The following is a 17,267-nucleotide window of genomic DNA, read 5'->3' as shown; positions in this document are numbered from 1 at the left end:
TAACCTTTGTATGGGAGGTAGGCGTGGTTATTTCCGATTTCTTTAATTTTTCTACTGTATAAGGAAACGGCTAAAAGAAACGACTGCAGAAAGTTTTGTTTATATAACTTTATTGGTTTGCACGATATATACAAAAAACCTATTTGGGGGCGGGGTCACGCCCATTTTTCCAAAGAAATTGCATTCAAATGTGTCCCTCCCTAATGCGATCCTATGTTCAAAATTTTATTTTCATAACTTTATTTATGGCTTAGTTATAGCTCTTTATGTGTTTTTGGTTATCGCCATTTTGTGGGCGTGCAGTGGTCCGATTTGGCCCATCTTCGAACTTAGCCTTCTTATGGTGCCAAGGAACACGTGTTCCAAGTTTCATTAAGATATCTCAATTTTTACTCAAGTTACAGCTTGCACGGACGGACAGACGGACGGACGGACAAGCAGACATCCGGATTTGAACTGTACTCGTCATCCTGATCATTTTGATATACATAACCCTATATCTAACTCGTTTAGTTTTAGGACTTTCAAACAACCGTTATGTGGACAAAACTATAATACTCTCATAGCAACTTTTGTTGCGAGAGTATAAAAATAGAATTGGTTGAAAAAGTTGTTATGAGTTTCAGCTACGAAAATATGATTATTAGAGTATTTATAAGATTATGACTTCCTTTAGGTTTTTAAGATATCTAACACATTACCGATATTTCCTTAAAGCAAGTCGGGTCTAGGGACGTATTGAATCAATTTTAATAATAATAATGTTATCCGGAAAATATACGATTGTATGTTAATTTAATTAAAATATCTAGGGGTTGACTGATATTTTGTTCCATTTTCTATCTGAAAAGTTAAAAGGGGGGTTATTTTGAAAGGGAGTTGCTATCTATTACTATTCCTATATCTTCAATGGTACTTTATTTATATATTTTAAAGTGAGATAGTTAAATGAAATTTAAAATTAAGTAGTGTGCAAATAACAGTATATATCCCCAGTAGGCAATTCAGCATATAAAAATCAACGGAAATAATAATCACCACATCCGCATCATACGATGTATATGTATGTGACTATGCAAGAGTACGTGAAAAAAGGTAATAAAAACGGGAAGTTCATTTAAGGCGACCAACGAAATTCAACACGTGAGTGACATGCAGAAAAGTGAGTAAGTGAAAAGCAAGAACAATTAATGTATATGTGTGTACATATGTGTCCGCGAATACCAAATAGTCTTGTGAGGGCTATTTGTACAAGAAATTCAAGGTTTACTGAAAACTGAAAAATGACCAGAAGGCAGAAAACTCGTAAATTGTTGTAGAAATGAAAATTCAGTCAAAAGGTGATGGTGGTGAACTGCTTGGGTGAAAGAGAGAAGGAGATGATGCTACGTACAAATTGCCGTTTGCCGAGGCTCTGATAGCCATCAATTATTCATGCGCGAGAGTGCCCCTTCGTATATTTTTTATAAAGTTTGCGTTTGGTGTAAATGAAGGAAAAACAAATATTTGGATTATTGTTGCTTTATAACTCATTTACACACGTCACTTCTTAGTCTATACAAATATTAATTTGATTTTAATAAAAGTAAACTGGTTAAATATGATATCAAAATGCTTGCAATTATTTGCCCCATGCCGATATTGGTTTGACTATGGAAATGGAATGAAGATTTATGCCTTATATCGGCAATGCTAATGCCCTGCAATCATGCTTACACAAAATGAGGCATAGTGGAAAAATTCCAATAACAAACGTGTCTCGGAGATATAATCGAATACAAAGTGAGGCATATGTCTCATACCTACATTGCGGTACTAACTCCCATTAGGAAATTGGGAAACCATTAATTTACATCTATTATGAAAATAGGTAATTGGAGGAAACTAAATATGTATAAATAACTTCTAACGACAAATGGTTGTTCAATATTTGTGTAGAATTTTCCTAGAGGATGACATTATCTAGCATCCATTTCATAAAATATTTTTTTGACATCAACTCAACACTCTCCATGTGATTAATAAAGACGGTCTAGATTTTCTACTGGGTTAGAAAAAATAAATGCACTAAATGGACATCGTGTTACCCCAGATGTGCGGACGGTTGTGTTGGTGTATGTATGTGTAACGGATTAAAGCAATTATTGCGCCTGTGAACGCGTCAATGATTTAACACATTCGCAGCTTTTTATTTCACTCTGAATATGTGGATTAACGTGACACTACTCTGTTTCGTCACAAATCACATACACAAGTATTTATGTCTGACTGGGAAAGCAGACTCCATCTTTTAAAGGCTGTGAGGCGGCTGAAGGGATTTGAAGTGTTTACAAGTGAATGCAAAAGGCGAAACAATAAACGCAATTAATGCCGATGTTGGCTTAAACTCTTCAATGAAATATTAATTGCGATGCGTTCTCTATTCCACTCACACACACACACTGTTGCAACATTTTACTGCTTTTGTTAGCATATAATTTTTTATCTGTTTGTGTATGCAAAGTGAGCCGCCTGTTTTGCTTCATTACAATCGTACCGTGTTTCAAACTCCTCCTCATATTTGTTTTTAGTGCGATAATTTCGTTATGAACACGAGTTAAAACTAAAACTGAATTTGACAGGTGACAATGAGGAAATATACAATCTCTTTAGCGGAGCACCCCATGTACTAAAGACTCTACGTATAAATTTTTACGTAGAGAAGCTCAGATATGTATTAAACCATAAAGTAATGACCCGCATTCAATGGGGGGGCTTAAACGTGCCTCAGACGTTAAATAAAAAATGCTTTTGTATGGAATAATCGTTGCTCCCAAGGGCTTAATAGTTAAAGCGCTGGAGGGAGCTGTGCTAAGGCCACAGATAGTGTGAGTAAGTGTAACAAAAAATGCATAAGCAGACTTTTTTACCTTCTGCGCTCAAAATGAGAATATAATGAGAATTCGCTAGAGTGCTCTTGTGTTTGTAGATATGTATTATTATATACTATTTTGCAATATTCTTATCTTTTTTAGATATTTATTTCATAGTGACTTATGCGTAATTTTTTTCGATTACCTTTTTGTTATTGTAGATATGAATGCAAGCTGTCAACTCACCTGTTGTAAATGAGCACATCCGGATTCCAAAGTCTGTGTGTAGGAATGAGGAGATCCCGTATGCCGCCATACTCGCTTGAGTTCCAGCGCAAGTTCATGTCATTCCATTCCTAAACCATAAATTAAATATTCAATTAAAATATTTTAAAGGTTTACCATCCATCATAACTGTAACTATAGTGAAAATTAATAATAATCCGATTTCTGTACTGATAATATAGGATTCAATTAAGTCACAAATGTCTGCCTAACAGTTCATTCAGATCGAAATGTAATCTAAATTATGATGGATTTGACAGTAAAAATATATTTTTTTTTTGCAATTTTCTCTCATAAATTCAAGAAGGATTCTTAAGTTTTAAGAAATTCTTATTTTAAGAGTAAAATAATTTTTAAACATCACATTAACTCGTTTGTTTCTACGACGGCTCTTGGTGCCTCTTGCGATGTCTTTTACAGCAAATCCATTGTAAATTGCAACAGCAACCGAACACTTTTCTTTTAAGACCCATTACTACGACCTAATTTCGAGAAATTTTTATTAATGGCACAGTGTTGCATTGTTGCTGCGCTAAAATACAATTTCCTAAGTACATGAGTTGCCAGAAGTAATCAAAATGCATTTGGCGCAACCGCCAAATTATAAACGGAATGCAAAACGGCAAATTGCTTCACCGAACACATAGAAAACCGTTACGTGTTGAGGCAAATGGTGACAGAGAGAATAGGTGGTTAGAGGGGCTGCCAGTTCCAGTTACTCTTAGACACTAATTTCGATTTCAGTAAAACATATTATTTGCTTCGCTGTGGGTGTGACAAAGGCACTAATGGATGATGAATGATGCAGCGCTAAGAGAGAAAGGCTTCAAGCACAAGAGAGCTTGGTCGACAAATAAGTGATCATAGTTTGTAGTGCTTGTAATTTTAAGCTTTCTTTCGCAATAAATATGTTTCGTGATTAAATAGGTGCCAGCTCATACAAGTGGGAAAGAATCAACTGCTTGTGGAATTGGCGTACGTAAAGTGAAATGGGAAGTAAATCTGTGTCGATGTTAGAATTAAATATGAGCAAAACAAATATTACATTCCAAAGCTCTAACACACACACACACAAAGGTTTCTGCATCAGTGGGCAAACAATTATCGGGAACAGCAAAAGAGGTTTCCAATTTCAGCAAAAAGCAATTTTAGCAAAACAAACGAAAATAGAGGCTTGCAAACATGGTGAACAAATAGCCAGCGTCTATGAACAATAGACTAAAGAGACAAATTACAAGAAGGCAGTGCTGCAAGCTGAGTGATGGAAAGCGCTTCATCATGACTTGTGGCAAAGGAGGGCCGAATAGTTGTGACGAGGATATAAAGTGACTTACAAACTATTACAAATGGCAGACGGGTATAGCGGAGATGGGCTGAAAGATAAAGAATATATTCAAAAATTTCACATAGGAGCGGTGGTATTACCCATTGCGCTCAATTGGTACTTTTCGAAAACAATACAAAATCTGTGATTTAAGGAATGGACTGCATATACATATACTCATAGCTGATTGCCACATGTGCCACATTTCGTTTCAGTTTTGTGCAATTTGCAAGTAATGATTCCTGAATGAGTGTAATCAGTAATTGTGATTAAGGGAATACAAGAATGTGTTAAAAAATTATTTTTTTTTAGAATGTGCAAATGTGAAAAGTTTTGTAAGCTGCATAAGACACTTACTTTGTCCAGCATTAGACACTCCATTAATGTCACTCATACGCACCGTCATACAATGCAATTGAAAGTGTGTGAGAAATATTGAGTTACAGCAAAGTAATAGCATTTCCAATAGGAAATGACATTAATGGGGCCCCTTATGCAATGTCGAGTGTCGCTTTTGATTGTTGAAGGATGAAGGAGGACTGAATGGGGAAGGGTCACAGCGATTTCCTCTTTACTTGATGATTTAAATCTACGCAATTCTTTATTTTAGGCTACAACAGCAGTTAACTTCATTTCTTTTGATTTGAATTGTAATTGTCGGACCGGATAGATTTATGAGTGGACTTAATAAGAAAGCAATGACCAGACAGTTAAAGCATATTCGCCATTCAACATTGCTTCTAAAAAATACAATTACCTAAAGACATGACTGTAGGTTTCTTATTTACAACGCCCCTAGAGCAAAATTTCTGTTTATTTGTTGTCTGTCCGCAAGTTTGGCAATAAAAGCTGTTGACATTATTCCCTGGACAGACGATTTGGCCGATGCTGAAGATTAATGCGTCTCTAATCGAAATATCTGATGCTCTGGTATATTCTAGATTTGGATAAAATTTGTATTCCAACCAGCAGATGCTCTCCCCAATCGAACGACACTCTTCACTTCAGCAGAATATGTTTATTTGATTTTCTTATATTTTATTTATATAATGTTTCGTTATTTATTTGACTTCTTAAGCTTTTGTTTAATTTGGCTAGTTTCGTATTTGTGTTTCATATTAGATGTCTGTTGTTGTAGTGTGTGACAATATTTTGTTGCTTTTGGGGAGCCAAATATTTGTTATTAGCAATTGATTCTTTACGTCCTGCAGAGAAACAAACAAAATGTCGATTGTCAGCTTTGTCCTACTACATACTGAAAATACTAGTTATTCGAATTAAAATTAATATCCACTGAGTGAGAAAATACTAAAGCATGAGAATTGAATTTATTATAATATTTTGAACAATATGGACTCCAGTTCGAAAACGAATTAGTGTATCAGCATGAGGTAATCTTAAGTGATTCCTTAAGTAACCAAATGAATACGATGTGGATATTCGATATTTTACATTTTATCTACGTACGTATATCCTCCTATGTAGAGAGAATATATTAAAATATATCTACTATATGTATATATCCAAATTTACATTATGTCAATTGCTCTAAGTGCGTATTCATAATCCTATAAAGTCATTTTCGGTAATCTCCCTCATAATTGGGGTTTGGTAATGAGTTGTTCAGGTATTGCCGTGTGCTAAGAATTAAATGATCTTAATACTTCGAGGCACTTCCAGTCATACAAACACCTGTTTTGGCGCATAAATTGATATGAGCTGGCATCAAATGGAGGCGTTTTGCATAATTAATTAATTATGGCGTGTGTAATGAAATCATTTCATTATTATTCAGAATGGGCAGCTTAACCTAAGTATTGTTAATGTCATTAGTCCATAAATATATTTCAATAAAGCAAATCGGTATCACGTTCACCTACATACATACAATCTGAATATTATAACATTTTCACATATTTATTTACTCTTGAAATTAATCGATTTTCTGGTTTTCAGTTTTTCGCCTTCTAAATACGAATGTATGAATGTTGTTTTTGTTGTGCTGGCATTTATTTGAAACAAAAAATTAAATTTTACACCGCACAATGAAACCAATCAGAGGAAAATAAACAATTGAGGGCGAAAATCAACAAAAGTAATTGCCATTATTTGTGGCGGCAATTTGATGAGCGAATCAACATTTGACAGCTGTCAAATTCAAACCTCGTGCATATGAAAATTAACGTAAATTAAATGTACTTTTTTTTAACAGCGGCAAATGCCTTAAACAAGTTTCACCACAAAACTGCTGCACAATTAGTCAGAAAATCAAAACGTTCCAGTTTAGATGAGCAGCTCGCCCAAACTTCAACACATACATAAACACATACATATATGACAAAGACATTTATTATTCAGCAGTGTAGAGCAGTGTGCTGAAGGACATCGCATATAGCTATGAACAAACATTTGCTAGAAGCTGTAACAAACACAAAAGGTCAACAAAAGGTATTCGAATTCGTACATTCAATATGGCAACCCTCGGACGTTGTGGCTAATTAGGGTTGCCACAATTTTCACAAATAAACGGAAATTTTCGGTTCAAAATTGTTAGCACTTTTTGATTTGATGTCTACAGAGTCATTCGCTGTTTTTGTTACATCAGTTGCAAAGCGTGAATACACGGCAAATACTGATGCACATGTCAAAGTTCCCCGAATAACTGTGGTTGCAAATATTGTTAGCGCCGACGAAACACGCTGCTGCAATTTCGACGCTTGTTGGCGCGCTGTTAAATAAATAAATATCAATAAGAACAACATGCTCGTTTGCTTTCGTGTTGACAATGTTTTTGCAAAACACGAAAGCTGCGCAGGCTTTGGGGAATTCGCCAATTTTCAGCTGCAGTTCATACCATTTAACAAAACTAAATTTACATTTTTTTTTTTTTTTTGTTTTGGTTTTTGGTTTCAGTAATTTGACATTCACAGTTGTTGAATTCAATCATTCATTTTAGCCAACCTGTGTTTTTGTTCTAGTTTACACTTGCTTTCCCTAGCATTGTTGGCGTGAAATTCTTGTTCATTGTGATCAAGAAAGCGGTTAAATGCAAAATCAATTATTTAATTGATTAAATCAAATTCAGTTTTTGCTTAATTAGTGTCGCTGCATTTGGTAATCAATAATTTTCAGGCAACATCCCGGTAAAATAGTTAAGTCATGTAAAAACGCCTTAGTCCACATATTGAAAGAAACAATTCACACATTCTCACATTAGTTGCTGAGTGCTTGTCATGTCAGAATTTTTGTTGTCTTCATAAACGAGATGAACAAGGGCAAATATGCCAAAAAATATAAGGTGTAGAAGTCTCATGCAAGCGAAGAATTCTTGCAGATATTTCTTGTATTTTTTGTAGAATTTGGTGCAAAAGTTGAAATTGCTTTACACAAAATGCACGAGCTGTCTTCAGCCACTGGTAAACACTTGTCGCTTTTGCGATTCAATGCGGTCAAAATGCGATTCTTCAGAACATTAAAAATAATTTGTGGTTATGTGACTCAGTTTTTGCGCTTCTTGCAACTTGAGTTTGTTTAGGATCGAGTTTCTTTACCGTTGTTGTTTTCAATTAAAATTGGTTTGTTGTGCACAAATAAAATTAATTTACTCTGCTAGTGAGTATCCTTTCGCACAACAACTACAGGAAATTACATCGCGTCATTCCGTTTGCCTTTTCTTTATTTTCTTCGTGGAAACTTATCAAATATCAATTAGCCGAAAGGGTTTTAAAAATGTTTTTGGAAACTTTTCTGTTTCTACTTTCGTCGCCTAACGCAATCATGAGCTTAAGGCTTGCTTTAGAGCTTCCAATACCCAATTTTTTACTCACATTATCACTATTTTTGTTGTTGTGGCATAATACTGACAGGAAGTTGCATGACAACTCTTTCAACACTTTTACATTTGAATTTCACTGTCGACTTGCTTATTATATTTGTTATACAACTCAACTCATTAGGGACGCTTCACTGCATAAAGCAAGAAACCGAGAAACGACAACAAATTTTGTGTGAGAAAATGCCCAAAAGGAGAAAAATGTAGAAGAAGCTTTTAATTTGATTTTGAAGCGCCAGCCACCACAATTCAAATGATATTCTTTTAACAAGGAAATTATTGCAGGCAAAACTCACATTTATTAGTCAGAGTGGAATGAAAACGGCAAAATAGAAAAATACACGCTTCCCCGCTTGTGACATTAAAATGGCTTACTTTGCTTGATCACTGGTGAAAATACAGCGAAAAGCCTCAACAAAATCATCATCACCAACAACAGCAGAAATAATTCCATATATAGAAGTAAGGATTGGTTTAACGGGACGTATACGTAGATAACCTCAGAAAGCAGTGTGCTTCGCCAGTAAACTGATAACTATATCGCATATCCCACGGCTGTACGCTTGATTCTCACTTTTTTAAATGATACACTGAGTTGGCAAAATGTCAACTCACGTGAATGGCGATGAAAAAGTGCAGGCGAAGAAAAGTGTGCATATGTTTTCAGAAGAGCTATCATACGCACAAACATATAGTATATACGCTTTCAGATTTCTAGCTGGCACTCGCATGGCTCCCTGATTGTGTTTGTGCGTTCGCGTCCAGTCTCATATCTAATAAATTGGCTTTGCTATTTTGCGTGTTGGGTCATTTCCGTTACACTTAGTTGTGTGGAGCCAGGGGTGCAGACACGTCGCTGTGGTTATGGTTTACAGTTACTTGGTTGTGATTTTACGGTATTCATTGCTGTTTGTATTGCCATTGCCATTGGCGTTGGCGTCACTTTGGAACCTGTTAACTTATCGTTAGCACTGCAGAGCTAACGCCATCAAAAGCAACAAAGCGGTTGCAATGCGACTGAGCCGCTAAATTGTTCGCGGCCACTCGTTGAAACTCGTTCAAATTGGAGCCCACATAAAACCACCTGCGATTTTATTAAATGCTATATTTAAGTTCGTAATCTTGATTCAATGGATTAAATAGGTGAGTTTTTTATTCAAATAAAACTACTCCCCTTTGTTTTTTTTTTTTGTATAAATTTGGAAAGCTAGAAAAAAGGAAACTTCCACTGCTCTCCGGTTTGAATTTTCAGCTTTGGCACCTCTAAAGAAGCAAATATAGCCACAACCCTTTTTCCTTTGTTCAACACCAATTCGTGTGTTTTCCTTTACACAGCTAACATATTAAGCCTGCATTCAAGCATGAATAAACTCGTGAGTTCCCATAAATAAAAACGGACACACTCAAATACAGATCTGTATGTGGAATTCTTTTATGTAAATACCCAAAATGGCAGCTAGAAAAATCTAAAGTGAGAATTTGCCTCGGGCATTGTACTCACTAATACAATGGCAAACAGATAGGGAGCTTTTAAAGCACAAAAATATAAAACTATGCAAAAAGAAAACCCTTGTGTGTGTACCCCTTTGATAAATGGCTTTGCTGATGCAAAGCTTTTGAGGTGAGAAGAGAGGGGTGTTGCACTGTAGCATTATTCCCACTTGTCTGGTCAGTTAGCAGATAGAACAATGAAACGAAAGCATTTGTATGGAAAAAGATTTTTCTGTTGCTTATCTTGCGCCTGAAAATGTGCCATGAATATATTTAAAACAAGCAAAATGAAGAAATGAGGAAAGAAGGCGTAGCTAACATTATTCTAAAATAGCATCCAACTAATTTTTGCGAAAATTTACATAAGAGTTTTACTGAAAAAATGCTGCAAAACAGGCAGACTTATGTATGCATGATTGTGTATGTGTTGTTGTTTCAGTTCGTTTTCATGTGCACATTTTGTGCTTTCTGGAAATATTCATTCTTTTCCATACTCATTGGCTAATGCAATGCTCAGATGGACCTTTTTTCTATTTCTTTTTTTATGTGTGTTTGTGAGTAGGTTATAGAAACGTATGAGCTCGTTTCATTTGTAATAATTTGGTGAACCATCAAATGTGCACACAAACTCCCATACCCACACACAGATCAGTAAATACAGAAAAACGATTAGGTATGACCTAGCATGCGTTATTGTGTTTACTTAAGCACGTAACAACCAAACGAATTTGTTTCGTTGACAGCTGTTGACATATTATGTGTCAAAATCAAAATGTTTATGTCATATCGTTGCCTTACAGTTATTATGTTCCGTTGCCGGTCTTTTGTCTCGATTTTGTAAGACCACATTTATACATAAGGTCGTTTGAACGCATAGCAAATTTAATCTTCTTGAAGTTTTCATTGATCTATTACCAACCATAGACGGATATATGTAATTATACTTATATATATCGCACAACACATTCGAAACACGTGGTGAGGTACACACATTTAAATATAGTAAAGAATAAGCGAGAGTACAGCGAGAGTATAAATATCATGATTATCACCATTCTCGGCATTATCATGCTACCTATCATTGAATCATTTTCCATTCTCCCATTTGCTTTCAGCACATCTTAGTACTAATATTGTTACGTAGGAACGCCCGAACTTAGCTGCTCATGTGACCTTCGTTGGCATAACCCACAGCCTCCAAATGCCAGCAACTTCCTAATCGCCGTCGCATGTTGCCGCAACAAATTAGCTTTCAGCAGCCCAGCTTTGTCTCATTGTATAGCACGCATATTCCCAAAATTCTTTTATATCCACACTTACATATATGTGTATGTGCACTCATTGACTCTTTCATTCATTGAGTGAATGCGTCGTCTGCACGCACTTAGCGGCATTTGTATGCATGTCACGTGCCACTTCTCAGAAGAGACGAACACTGTGTAGAAAGCAAGAGAAAATCATTGTAATAATTTCATTAATTTCGTTCATAGGCATTTTCATCAACTCTCTTTTCACATGCTTTTAGCATTTACTTAAGCTTTTCATTCAATCTGATATTCTTTGCGTGCAGTTCACGTGTCTCAGCCGCCTGCTGGATGACTCAGACGCATCTTTATTAGTGTGTTACTTATATTTTCACGATTATATTCATTATATTTCTCATTTGGATTTATCAGGCGTATATGAAATGTTACGTATGAAAATTGGACGCCTACGAGAAAATGTTAAATGTGAATACAATGTTTTTAATAAACATAATGATTAGGATTTTATGCGTTAGTGTAAATTTACAAGTTTTCTTTTCCCTCCTTGGAAAAATATTTTTTACTGCAGGACATTTTGATTATTCTCTTAATCTCAATCAAGAGTTGCCTCTTGGTTGCAAATTTGAATCCATATTGAGCCAAGGATCAAGACATAGTATTTGAGTATAAATTTTAAATTTAAAAGTCTCATATGAATTTAGTACAGGTCATTCCTTCTTTAAATTACTATTCTTTTCTCGAATAACTTTCATTCTTATATCCTCAAAAATACATACAAATATTCGAGGAATATTTGGCGTAAGAACTGTTGATACCAATATTTGTCTCTATTTTTACCCACAGTTCGCTTTTTAGACCCTCACCCTTTCCCTGCTTTAAGCTTACGATACAGTTAAGTGGATTCTCATGTAACAAGTTGACATATTTGTACAATTTAAATTGTCAAGTGATTTTTTTATGAGCTCGAAAAAGGCCTAACCAAGATTATGTATGAAGACAAATCGTTATACGTGACAGCTTTTTCAATTCTTGGATCACATAATCCAAAAGAAAGCAATTAATTTCAATCTTCGAGTGTAGACTCGGATAGTCATCAAATGGAGAAAGTGAAGTTAAAAAGACCCAAGCCCTCCATATGTTTCAAATTCTTTTTTAATTTTTAATAGATTAAATGTGGGGGTTTATGTTCCACACACTCATTTCCATGTGCTCAAACAAACACGAAACAAATCTGGTTTTTGGTAATAAAAATGAGATGAAATCAGAGTGCTGAGAAATATCTGCAGTAAATACCCATTACCCGAATTGTTTTCGCTTCGCACGTTCTTGCTTGATAAGCTATATTTATACTTATACATATATGTTTGGTATACCCAATTTAAGTTTGTTGTTAGTACAGATAGCATCGAAGCGAAGGAGAAAAGTAAGCGGACTGTTAAAACTGGTGTATATTTCAATGGATATCCTTGGGTATTGTAGGTTTATGTGTATGCGTTAATCAGCACATTAATTTGTTCAGCATCACACGTTCATATTATTTTAAAGGACATACCTTTGAAGGATATTTAGTTGTTTCCCCATTTTGCAAATATAGTACATAACTGTTATCGTGTTTCATAATATGGAGGCGGAATACATATCATTTCAATATAATTAGTCGTTTGCAATTTAAAAAAAGAACTTTTACAAATTAATACATTTAAGGGCTGGAATCGAAATGCCAAGAGTCCAAATATTTATAGAAAGTAATATATGTATAGAACAACTTTATAAACTATTATTAAATCAGAAAGCTCCAATAATAACATATTAGACATATGCCACAGCGATGCCTTAAATCGCCCACGGCAGAAAAACAAAAAAATGGCATTTGATTACCCACAAACATAAAAAATGAATCAAGCGTGTAGACTCTTGGTTATATCAAAACATACGTAATTTTCTGTAACATAAAACAAAAATCACGAACATTTGGTCAGTTCAATTATAGATAGCATTGCTAAGCTTGTTTACGATAGACACCAATAAGTTCTTACAAAATGTTACTCATACGTCATGTAGGACGACCGTGAACACATTTGTTCTTGAATGGAGCACGTAGAAAATTGATATATTATCGCCATGCTGTGCTGAAATGAAAATAAAAACTCACGCGAAGACATAATGCTCTGTAGAATGTGGAAAATCGTGATGCCTCCTCTGTCTGATATTGAAATAATGAAACAAATTTATTGTTTTCCTTCATCACGAAGCCAAAAGCCGAATATTTGCTCTTTTTCTGATACAATTGCAATTTTTGCTTTCTGATTTCTAGAAAACAATTTTCTCCCTCTAACTTTAATTAGTGCAAATCTATGCTTTCTGTTGTTAATTTGTAATTTATTGTTCAATTCGCACTTAGCCCAACGGTATTTTTGCAAGTTTGATTATTTATTGTCTAGAGCTGTATGAAAAATTAACACAGTTGCAGTATTTATTTTCCAGTTCGAATTTGTCTCTACATAGTGTACTCTTGGGGTATCTAGCGAGGATTGGATTCGAGTTTGAGGTATTGCGTCGCAGAAATACAAATATAACAATTAGTACGAGAAACAACTTTAGCTTCGAACCTTCGTTTCGTGCTATGAATTGATAACGAAATGAAGAAATTAGAAGCAATGAAGTTCGCAAATTGTGAAATTTTAATCGCCCTGTGAAAATATGATTTTGGAATTTGGTTCAAATTGACACCAAGAAGTAATATAACCTCCGATGATCTCATGAATATTCATGAAAACAAATTTTTATGAAATTAATAGAGTGAGCCCAACTGGATTACCGTGGACAAGCTATGATGATAGAGTTCATTAAATTTTCAGCCGTTGAAACGGATAGAATGATGATTTTAACAAAGTAAAAGTATCTAGGAAGGAAAAGTACTATCTATGGCGATGTTTAATGTAATATCAAAATGAATAGAATAAAAGACGATGCAAAATGGAGTAAGAAGCTAATCTCTTTCTACTTTTTTAACAACAACTATAAAAGATAATTGGAACACAAAGAGTGGAACCGGGGAGAGGCATGGAATTAGCCGCTTGGCTTTGGCGATTAGTAAAAGAAGACAGTTTTCGGTTTGTTAGGTAAACAATAGCGATAGAACGATGAGCGGAGTTTGAGGAAAGCGGTTTCAATTCAATGGGAAATGAAAAGAGATAAAAACAGACGCTATCAAATGAATGAAGGTTCAGAAGAAACAGTGTGAAAGCAAAGCTAAATATAACAATAGAAACTAAAGTTTATCGTTCTTCGTATCGTTCCACAGACCTCACGGAACGGCTAATGTGTTGGAAATAACTTTAATTTCGCAATTAGCGTGGGAAGCCGAAATAAGTTTGTAAATGGTTAGAAAGACAAATGTCTACCGAAATTTGTGCGTTTTGGCATTTGTAGGCTAATTGTGGATGATTAAAGATTGAAAGCTGTTCGGTTTGCGTCGACAGTGTAAAATAGTTAATGACAAGAGATCGCATGAAGGAAAAGCCACAAGCAAAGCTTTCCCATTGCGAACAGATAGTGTGCGTTTCTTGAATGATATGACGAAGTGTAATCAGCGTAAACTCTATGAGCCTCGGCAAGTGTGAGTACAGGCTTGTGATTTCACTGATTTCTCTGTTCTTCTGACGTCGCAAGTGATAATTAAATGACATATCCCAGTGTAAACGGTGCAACTATAAAAGCCACAAATCGACAAAAGCGCGCAAATGAAAGAGAAGACAGAGCTGAAGATAAACGCGTCAAACGTAGCATAAGAATAGGCGCTGTAGCTTACTTTGCCTAATGAAAGCATTCAGATTCACTGCTGTGACTGCTTGCTACCTTGTTAACTTTGTTATGCATCTGCGTGGGAAAATTAGCCAAGGGCAAGTTTCCGTTTCGCTTTTCCTCTACAGTGATCATAAAAGTTTATATTTCCGAATGCCTCACATTGACTTCATTTTGTTGTGTTTGATTTATCTAGAGCGGGGTTTTCTACTTTATTTAATTTACATTTTTAACAATTTCATTATGAAAAATTTGCTTTTGTGTGTTTTTAATTAGCATTTTTATTAGGGAGCAGAGTTGGTAATGCTGTGCGAAGAAATTTTTTGCTGAATGAGCATCGTTGTAGAAGCGACTGCTTGATGAAGAAAGGTCATTGATAGTGTGTTGGAAAGTCAAGGCCACGCTACTGTTTGTGATCGAAATTAAAAAAGTTCACAAACATCTCGAATTTACTTAAACTGCTCCAATAGACACATCAGTTATGCTTGATGCACTGGTTTGTATATTTTGACAAACTTAGAAATATCTTTAACTTTTTTATATTATTGGTAAACAAATTAAATATTCGTTTCTTAGTAGTAGTAGTAGTATTGTTCAGGATTTTATTTTTTCACTTTATTATAACACCCACTAATTAGATTCGTCTCATAAAGCGTTTACATACCGTGAAGAAATATGTGGGTCGCACTAACACAGAATACTTGCGTGTATATTTTAGGCTAATTGAAGGTTAAACAATCTCCTTTGTGCGCTACGCCCGCGTAATTGGCTTTATTTGCTAATTTAATGCCTTCAGTGTAGCATACCTCAGGGCGTATTAAAATGTAATTTGCACATCCAGCGATTAATGTGTGTGGCATGTGATAGGGGTAACACCTACTTATTCACGAAAAAAACGAAAAAAAAGCGAAAGACAAACAAAACTCACCACATCGATGATTTGCATTAGCGTCAGCCCGAAGCTCAGCTGCAGTGGATCGGATTCGTTTACGACGGGTCGCTCCAGACTGTTGTAGTTGTCGAGCAGGGCGTGTAGAAGGCGTTTCTAATGCGGGCCAGCTGTGCAAACTGCAAAACAAGAAAGAGGGAAGAGTGAGTGAAAACCAAAATTAAATTCTAAAATAAATGCTGGAAAAGAAGAAAAACATAAAGTGCCTTCAATGTAACGGTTAAAAAGTTACACTCCACGCACAGACACTGATTTGAACAAGCGTTTGCTCGGTTTTGGTGGTGTTAAGTGTTTGATTTGAGTGCCGCCCGCATTTATCAGTTGCCGAAAGGAAAAAAACCGGAAGCCTCACTTCAAAAACCCGCCCCACCACCGCCATGGCGTATACGTGATTTTGAAAATTGAAAACGGAAAATCATCAACGAAAGTGGTTGAGGCAAGCGGAAGGTAGAGGAAGGAAGGAACGAATGAAAGGTGGAATCATCAAAATGTGATCAGCAACTCTCAATGTGATGGGCGTGTACCCTTGAGGCTCCTCTGAGCTATCATGAATGAAGCTATCACGGGCTGTCTTGACTTTACGCACATTTGTTGTGATTTAGTTTTTGCGCTTGTGGTATCTTATTTGCCTCATTCTCTGTGCTTTTGCTGCGGTATTCTTCTATAAGTAATTTGTTGTTCATTTGGCGCGTTTTTTTGCGGAGTTTTGTGTCAGCTCACCTCAAATTGGCGTAGAGTGAATTTAGCATGTTTGCGTTGATATTGTTATTGCTATAGTATTACGGTACTTTATGGTTGTTCTCATTGTTGGTAGATTATCACGTTTATTTCGTTGTTGTTGTCAGTTGCTATCAGCTTACTCAAACCAATTTTCCCTCCTCCCTTGCCTCCCTTTAGGTATGTCTGTTTACTTCAGTGCGCTGCTCGGTGTGTCACATGCACCGTTATCCGCAGTTATTATGTTTCAAAATTGAATTCGTTCGCCCCCAATTCGCTGCGATTGGCTTTACCATGACAATAGGGTTAGCCCGATAACGGTGCTAGTGAAACGGAAAATCTGTAACAACATATTATTTGCAGCAGAATTTCTGTTGGCTCACCTGTTCACCACTTTGGTGTGTAACAAAGGGCTCTGCTGTGGTGGCAGGAAGGATATTTGGAAATTTGATGAGTTCATAAAAGTTGTTGCTGCTGTTTTTGTGTCTGACTGTGTAGCTAATATGAGCGATTAGGGGCTTTAAATTTAGTTGTTTCCTTTATTGACACTAAATTTGAGACACAGATTCTAGCCCCGAAGGTGCTTTTGTTGAAAGTTTGTTTATGACTTTAAATTAGGTACCATAAACTATAAAATTACTGCTAAACTATTTGTAAAATTACGATATTTGATGTGAGATGAAGAAGAAGAATACACATTTCTGTAAATACCAGTACAGAAATTGGCAATCATATAACTAAATAAAAT

General features: G+C 35.6%; 1 pseudogene; it reads right to left on the bottom strand.

Annotated features, from left to right (window-relative positions):
• Nucleotides 1–3,052: 3,052 nt before the first annotated feature.
• On the bottom strand, nt 3,053–16,485 carry LOC128922167 (acetylcholine receptor subunit alpha-like 1; annotated as a pseudogene).
• Nucleotides 16,486–17,267: the final 782 nt, after the last annotated feature.

Source organism: Zeugodacus cucurbitae, chromosome 5 (genome assembly GCF_028554725.1).
Source record: "Zeugodacus cucurbitae isolate PBARC_wt_2022May chromosome 5, idZeuCucr1.2, whole genome shotgun sequence".
NCBI lineage: Eukaryota > Metazoa > Arthropoda > Insecta > Diptera > Tephritidae > Zeugodacus > Zeugodacus cucurbitae.
The sequence above is the reverse complement of the archived record's forward strand: the minus strand, read 5'-3'. Positions and strand labels throughout refer to the sequence as shown.